Source organism: Hibiscus syriacus, unplaced genomic scaffold (genome assembly GCF_006381635.1).
Source record: "Hibiscus syriacus cultivar Baekdansim isolate YM2019G1 unplaced genomic scaffold, ASM638163v2 tig00110332_pilon, whole genome shotgun sequence".
Lineage (NCBI taxonomy): Eukaryota > Viridiplantae > Streptophyta > Magnoliopsida > Malvales > Malvaceae > Hibiscus > Hibiscus syriacus.
The window spans coordinates 9,512,938-9,522,028 of record NW_024062688.1 but is presented as its reverse complement, the minus strand read 5'-3'; the positions used below and the strand labels follow the sequence as shown (position 1 = coordinate 9,522,028).

The following is a 9,091-nucleotide window of genomic DNA, read 5'->3' as shown; positions in this document are numbered from 1 at the left end:
AACCACAATAATAAATATGTGTAAAATAGGAGGTTAACTTAGACATCGCAGCATGAACACACCACAATAAAATATGCTTTTATTTAGATTTTATTATTAGAATGAAACACATCTAAAATAGCTATGTTAATGACACATTTTATGTGTTTTTAAATCAATCCATTTCAATGGCCAATGAAGCAAGTTATGGCGTTTCTATGCTATACTATTCGAGATCAGTTGTAAGAGTCGAATAATGATATATATATATATATATATATATTGGTGCCTAGAAGTTTAGGTGAGGGGTGATTTTTCGTCTGGGATCAAGACATAACTAAGACTCAATTATAATTTACTTAGGAAATTATGGATTACCCACTAATAGTGACGGTGGTAAGGTTCAAACTAGGCCTTACAATATTAAATTCTTGAATTCCAACCACTTGAAGCAACATTCGTTAGCAACAATAATAATAGTATATATTCGATACACACGAATGTTTTGTAAAAAGCGAAGAGCATGATTAAGTTATGAGAATCGAGATAATACACCCATTACATTGTCCCAGTTAGGGTTAAAAGAATGAGACAAGATACATTCGTAAATTATTTGAGTTTCATTCGGTCAAAGTTCAGTCGTATTCGATTTGAATAGATTCGATTAAACTTTTTAATGAGTCAAAACGAGCTACTTGATACTTGACTCAAAAAGCTCATAACTCGTAACTCAAAAAAAATCGTAATGTTTTAAAAACTAAATTATTAATAATATTAAAACATATGTTATTTTTTATTTAAAAAATATAGTATAAGGTTTTCTTGTACTTTAAGGTTTATATTCGAGTTTCAATCGAGTTAAACCTGAGTTCAAATTTTCTTGAAGCACGAGTCGAGTTTCGATTTTTTATTTTAAGTATAAATCAAACTTGACAATCTTAAACTTTTCGAATCGAATCTAATTCAATAATACTCAAACTCAAATTGAGTAAACTCTTTTACAGGCGTAGTGAGAGCCTGAAAGACAGCACATTGTAACGCCGGTCCTACTGTGGTCTCTTAAATCTCACTCACTACTTAATGGGGCTTAACCTATCTAACCACCTCCAAATTTGTTCTCTTCTCCCCCACAAGTAAAAAAAAAATAAATCTTCTTCTACCTTCTAACTGCCTTGGAATTCATTATATATGGTAAATCAGATTCAACTTCAAGGCTATGCAAGTCATCGAATATTATCTCCATACCAAATGTACTGGCTTAGCAGATTCGTAGGTCAAGCATGAAACAGAAAACAGAGGAGGAAAGAAAAACAGACACCAAAATGAAAATGCTGTTCGAACAAGGAAACAAGAAACAGAAAAACCAGGAATCCATCAACAATAATGCTTGTTAGTGAACTGTTATTTTTCATTAAAATCCAGAATATGTAATCCAATGGTGACCAAGAAACAACTCTACAAATCTTGTGTTTCGAAGACAATCCAGACAAAAACTACAGTTATGAATAGCAGGAAAAAGGCTTTAACAAAGCCTGAATTTTTACTATGGAGCAAAATTCTTAGATGCCAAAACTATGGGTCAAAATTTTTACCTTTGCATGTGGTTACAAATTCAGCATCGGACACGGCGGAAAGTTCAATTTGGCTGGCATCATCGTCATCGGTCGGAGCAGGGAGATTGAGATCTATGGAACTGTCTCCTAATTTTTTGGAACTTGGAACAGGGGTTGCTGCTTACTAGTTTTACATGAGATCTTTTATGTCCACCAAGGGCTTGTCCAGATGAGAAGACTCTAAAACAGACAGGACATTCGTGGATTTTTGGTCTGACAGTGAACTAGTAGTGGTGGTGCCCATATTTCTGTTTCAATAGTTGCCGGCGGCGGGTAAGCTTTCATCTTTTTGTGACTCGCTCTGTGTCCACCCAGTCCTTGGTACGTTTTAAGAGCTTTGTTGCACGTTGGCACCAGTATTACCTCGACTTGTTCTATTAACTTGCTTGATTGAAGAAATTTCTGTTTCTTCTTCATCATCATCATCATCTCGATTTACTTTTTGCTTTTCCATTTGTCCCTCGAAAGCATCATAAGACAGAAAGCGACATCTTCAGTTGCTGTGTTGGATATCGAACTCACCGGTTCTGGATCAGCCCAAGACTCGGTACTCGGCTGTTGTCCTTCTTGTCGTTGTTGTTAACTTTAATCTTCTTTCTTTCTTCTTGTTGCTGATTTGTTAGTATCCTCCGAGTCAGTTTAGATAGTCTCGAGTTGGGTTCTTAGACGACTCGGTCTCACTTTCTCTGTCTTGAAGAACAACGGAGGCAGCATCAACGAAACTCAGGATCTACCAAGCGAACACTTGTCTTGGATTCTCTTCCCCTTTGAGTCTTTACTGAGTTGATTCGTTGATCGTTCTTGCTCTGCAACTTTGGGAGGAAGGGGAAGATTCAACATGTGAGACCTCATGTGACCACCCAAAGCTTTCCATTTGCAAAGCTTTGAAACATAACTTACACCTGTGTTTCTCCATTGCCGGAGAGCAAAGACAGTTTGTGCATGTATGAAACTGAAAAAAGAGTAGGTGACAAGCATTCCTCCACAACAGATTATATACTATTTTTACTCGCAGTAAAAAATAACAAAATGGGGAGCTTTTAGTTTCTTATTAAAGGGTAATTTTTTTCTCCTAAAACCGGCAAATAATTAAAAAAAAAACGTACACATGAAGGAAGAAAATGAGGACAAGCAACATGCGAGGCTATATTCCTTATAAATTTAGATCTTTTTTATTATTGAAAAAGGTGTGATGGGTGGAAAAGAAAACCCATCTCAATCCCATTGAGGAAGGAGTTTTCTATGGAGATTGGAGGAGAGTAAATGGCGTTTTGTAAGGGTCGGTAGACCGGTCTTAGTCCAAGTGTTTAATGGTGAAAATTTTAGATATTTAAATTATTTTGTATAGATATTTGAATTAGTCACTTTCGAACTCATGTTAAGTGTTGATCTTTCTAAATTTTAAGTTCAAGGAGGTGTGTTATATAGATAAAAAAATATTCTAAATAGATATTTCTTATAATATTTTCGTACTATTAAAAGAAAGTCATATTGTATTGAGTCTCTCCCTATTAAAAGTTATAAAATGGTCCATCGATACATGATATTCTTTGTCGAGTCTCTTAATTATTAAAAATTATAAAATGATCACTTAACTATTCATGTGTTCCAAAATCGTCATTTTCTGTAAAAAAAATGATGCCCATTAGAGTCGGATGTTAGTATTGACTGAGATATGATAAAATATGATCCTAGAACCGTTGAGTTGTATTTTGTGGATTGACTCTCCGTTTACATTATGTCGTCGAGTCAATGCTTGAAATGTTATATCATAGCAAGTGCTTGAAAGCAACGATAGTACTAGTGGACGTTATTAAAATATGATTTTATCATATCTCAGACAACACGTTAACGTATGAATAGTCAGAGGGGCTATTTTAATGGAAAAATGGCGAGTTTGAAATATATGAATAGTTGAGTGACATTTTATAATTTTATAGTCAGAGGACTTAACAAAATAACACTCAATAATTGAATGATCATTTTATAAATTTTAATGGTCATATGACTCAACAAAGTAGCATGTTATAATAGATGGACGATTTGTATACTTTACCCAAAAAGAAAAACCGATCCACTTTGTTTTAAGACATAAAAGTAAAAGCACTTGGTGTTGGTATACACTAGTTCAAGGTGGATATAAAGGAGCTGGGGGTGGCGTGACTGAGACTGGTAGAATATTTACAATGCTAAGATTGACAATACATGCGGGTGCAGTGAACATTAAACTACTCTCGGATCGGACACCCTTACATATCTTCACCATATGGTTCTTTTTGACCCTAACTAATGGGGTGAAATGATCGGACGATACTTCTTAAAAAAAAAAAACTGGCTAGCAGTGTTGAGGTTGGACCATGTACATGTTTTACATTGGGTGCATCAGTATGATACATCACATTCATCGACCATCTGCTCATCCATCAACATCTTCCGACTGCCATCTTCCATCTCTTGATATCACTATAAGATCGATTGTGGATTTGATAATCATTGGCATCCAAATAATTCTGATCAATAGTTAAACTTAAAAAATTAAAAGGAATGCTATTTAATTTATCTAGCTTAAAATTTAAGAACTTCATAAGGGTAAACCCCTTCGGGGGCACACATTTCGTCGTGCGGCTTAATTAGATTGAAATTGAGTCCAAGAAATTATAAAAAGAGGATTTTTAAATATAAGACAAAATGTGAATGACTAAAAGTGTAATTTTTCATTTGTGAAAGATGAGGGTTTTAAATCCTCCTCCATATTCTTCTATTCATTTTCCTCTTTCTCATTTCCTTCTCCTTCTTCCTCTCCTTGTGCCATAGTTGAAGGTGAGTCTTTGAGCCCTTTTAAACTATTCTAAGCTTCAATTTCGTTCTAATCCCTCCAACAACTTCGTTTTAATGATTTAAGCCTTGGATTCCTTATTTGTAAGAAAAAGATGGGGGTTTGCCATTCATGTATTGGAAGAGTGTGGTAAGCTTAATGAGCTTTATTTCGGGATTCTCTAACCAATGTAGTGTATTTCTAATCCTTTGGAGTGTGAAGGCTTTCATAAACGTGATGATTTGCTAAGATTTGAGTATTTTAGGGTTTATACTTAGTTTCATGATTAAATGGTGTTTTAGATGTAAAACATGTATTTTTATGTCACTTTAAGACCCTAAGTAACTTCCTAAAGCCTTAGCACATTTAGGAACCAAACTAAGACCTTTAAAGTGATTTTTGAATGTTCTCGAGCTTAAATACATTTCTAGGTTCGAGTATTGATACTGGATGAACTGTGATGAATTTTGTGCATTTCTAGCTGGGACTATCAATATTGCTAGGGAGAGTATTGATATTATCCCTACAATATCGATACACGGGTATACATACCGATAATTGGCCAAATCTCAACAACTTAAGTCATTTTTTCTACCAATAATCATAAGGCTATCGATATTTGACCCTCGGATATCGATACTACTCGCCTTTGATATTGCAAGTACAATATTTGATACTACTGTAAGAGTCAAGGATGATACGAAATGGTAGAACTTAGTCTGTGAAGGACATAAATGGCTAAAGCGGTTCAGAAACACTCATAGGAGTGGGTTATAACTGAAGTAACCATACCAAGTGTAATATTTCCAAGTTTCTTCAATCAAACATGTATTGAGAAATCATGAATGAATGATCATTCCGAAAGATGTGCAAGCGAGTGAAACGATGAAAGATGTGACTAGAGTGATAGTATAAGGTGAGTACTATGTGAAGTCCTTTAATCAAATACGAGCTAGTTACCCTATCGATTCAAGGGTGGATAAATAGGTAGTCTGGTGAGAGCGACTAAAGAGTCTATATAAGTTGTATTAACTAACTTAAGGGCGTGAAACACTAAAAAACTTATAAGCTCTTGCATAACGTTCTAGATGAAAGAACGAGTGAGATAGTATCGAGTGAGGGGATATGACCTCGTCTGACTTCGATAAGTTCGATAACGAGTAGTCGAACTACTTTGATTACCTTTTCATGGCATTGGTTGACGTGTGCGTGTTAAGACGTTAGCTCTTTAGAAGAGCTTGGTAATAAAATTGAGATAACCATGTAATGATATATGTGTCATAATTATAAGAATGAGGTAATATTCCATAAGACTAGCATTTGTATGATGCTCGGGCAACAACGAGGGCACTTAAAATGCTAGTTGAACATTGTACTAATGTTATGTGACCCATACACGTTGTGAGTACTAGAGTAGACTGGCATGGCAAGGTGTCGATGTTATATGACCTGACCTAGCCAAAGAGTCTGCAAGGTGTCGGTGTTATATGACCCTGACCTAGCCAAAGAGTCTGCAAGGTGTCGATGCTATATGACCCTGACCTAGCTAAAGAGTTTATAAGGTGTCGATGCTATGTGACTCAGACCTCGCCTAGGGTACTTGTGAGATGTTGATGCTAAGTGACTCAGATCGTACCTAATGTTCCTCTAGTAAGCAAATAAGGGTGTGAGTTCTGTGATCCTAAAGTGATCTCGAACTACACCATAATGCTCACTTGTGTTGATTATACTTGGTGTCTTGTGAAACTATGTACTATTATTGTGTGTTGCTTGATGATACATTATAGAATGATATTGAGGTTAGAGACATAGTACATATTTATCATGGTAGGGCCCTTGGTAGTGATTAAGGGAAATGTAAGACTTACACTAAAGAGATAGAATTGTTGAACCTTAAGTTTGTAGTTTATTTCCATATCTTCTAGCATGCATATGTTTATGAGATTCATATGTTGTTCTAGTTTAGAGATTATACTACTGGACTTTTGGATGTTTCCGTTCACAGGTTTTATATTCAGTCGTTCGAAGAGCATCGTTGTAGTAGGATTCCCAGCATTCCTCACAGAGCACTGGTTGGTTACTTGTAGTGAGCATTTGTATTCATAGGACCCTTACTTAAGTATTATGATTTGTAAACTTTGAGTTGTATTAATTATATTAAATTGTCATAAAGTTCTAATTTATAAAAATGATTTTATTACTATTATTGATATCTTTTTACAAATATGATGTTTTAAATTAAAAAAAATGGTTAGCCACTGCGTTGGTTTTGTGTGATAATTAAATCATTCGAACTTCGGGTCGGATCGGATTAAGGTGTTACAATAAGTGATTAGACTCAACATATAGAGGCCTAGTCCTTCTTACTACACATGTAGTAGGAAGAGGACCAAGTGTAGTAAGAAGGACCAAGGGATCAACATATCTCAAAATCAAAATCTAATGGCTAATATTATCAATGAAAAAGGTCGAAATAATTAGGCTCAGATCTACGTCATTTGTAGCATTTTTGACGGAACAAGTGTTAGATTTGAGCTTATGACGTTGAGACGAATCGATAGAACCACTTTTATATTTTTTTATATTGACGATTATGACCGACGATAATTGATCGAGCATTAAAAGAGAAAAGAGAAAAAATTAAAAGAAAATATATTTAAAGCATCATCACATTCATTTATAGTGTATAAAATATTATTATAATGTACAAAATAGAAATATTTGTAATTGTAAAGAATATTATATACTATATAAATATATTAGTAATGTACATAGATGCGTTCTTTGCTAGTTTTAGAGTGACACGAACAAGACACTATCGTAATTTGGTCGGTCATACCACTTCTACGTAGGCAGTTCAAGTGTTCACTAAGGAACTACTTCCATGCCTTGTCGAACGAAACGTAAAGGGATTGCTTATATTTTTGTGTTCTCATTTGATAAAGGAGTATAAAAAAATGAAAAATTAGAGCTGGAAATAGGTGACAATTAGAAGGTCTGTGAGATCTAAAATGAAATGATAAGGTGAAAAAGTGAATAATGAAAAACACGAATAGCAAAAATGATTTTGATATGGATATTTGGAAAAAAAAATTAAAAGAAAATAAAATGTTGTTTCTGATAATGTAGCATTGGCTAGAAATGGTAAAAATATAAAGTAATTTCACATGGAAAAAGAGAAGAGTTTGATGATGATATATATACTTTCTAGATTGAATATGGATCGATAAGGAATTCAATTTGTACCTGATTCATATCTATCTTTCGATTTATATTTAAAAAATTTCATCTCAGACTAATGTATCAATGATGTTATAGAGGGGGAGCAAAACTGTTACACAATAGTTTTTATTATTATTAATCATCGGTATACGATTTATTTACTAACTTCAGACGTGTACTGTAGTGATTTATTATGGGGGTGACTCTTCCAATTCAATTTACTCCATTCACGTTGCCATAGTTTAAACTCTTAATTTTATATAAAGATATAATATCTCATCCTATTAAACCAACTATGTGATACATTCAATTTGTTTTGTTTTAAGTCTCTCCTAAACCTGCGTACTAGTAGAATTTGTCACATGAACGTTAGAGCATTGGAACCCCTCTTTGATTTTAAAGGAAGTAAAAAGGTGTTTTCTATCATCACGTGAGATGATTAAGAAATTTTAGAAAACTGATTAGCACAAAAATTAATGGTTGATTATAAAAATTAGTAGTTTAACACTTTACTAGTGGAATCGTTCAGAGTTTCATGTTATCTAACAAGTGCCCTGGAAGAAACAACAATGAAGAGGCATGGGATTAATTAATTAATTATTGTATGGGCATGTTACATTATACATCTCCAAGATGTAATTGATTTGCTGCGTGATATCTTCCACGAGTTGCATGTAAATTAATACTATATGGTTGTAAAGAGTAAATTAACAACATTGGAAGCAAAACAACACAAATAATTTTCTAAGTGCATTTGCTTGCTAGTCGTAGTTGACGAAGTTGTCAAAAATCCGAAGTCAAACAAGTAATGCATTGGCATTTTCTTAGGAAGATTCCACTTGAAGTCATGGTGGAAGCGATTTCAACTTTTCCATTGCATTAATTTGCCCCCAAAGATGGAAAACCAAGCCACCAGGAATCGTTGACTACTCGTTCCCTCTATCCCATGATTCTAATTTATAGGTTGGTGGAACCATCAAACGGATCCATGAATCTATGTGTCTATATCAATCTTGTTCATGAATTATCGAAAATGTGCAAAAGCTCTATTTGCCTCTGTCATTCTATGAGTCTCTTTCTTTTCGCGTATGGAATCATCACTCCCTTTGGTAGCATTCTACTAATTCGGATCTTAATTTGAAAGTCATATTTCGACCAGGACGCTTTTAGGATGCCCCTAATAACCAATGAATGGCAAGCGTTTTTCCTTGTGTGGATCCTATTTCAATGGGAACTTGATGAGTCGATCTACCTACACGTCTTGCTTTTACTATTATATCGAGAGTTACTCCACATATTGCTTCACGTAAAACAGATAGTTGATTTGTTTCTATCTTTTGTTGAATCTTTTTCAAGGCTCGCTAGATAATTTAATAAACAAATTCACAAATTAAAGTGAATGTTATTTTTTTCTAGAGGTCTTAATTCGAACAATTACATCTGTAAAATATGTACATAATAA

The 9,091-nt window shown here is 34.2% G+C and overlaps 1 pseudogene; it reads right to left on the bottom strand.

Moving 5' to 3' along the window:
• Positions 1 to 1,551: 1,551 nt before the first annotated feature.
• Positions 1,552 to 2,508, bottom strand: LOC120120121 (annotated as a pseudogene).
• Positions 2,509 to 9,091: the final 6,583 nt, after the last annotated feature.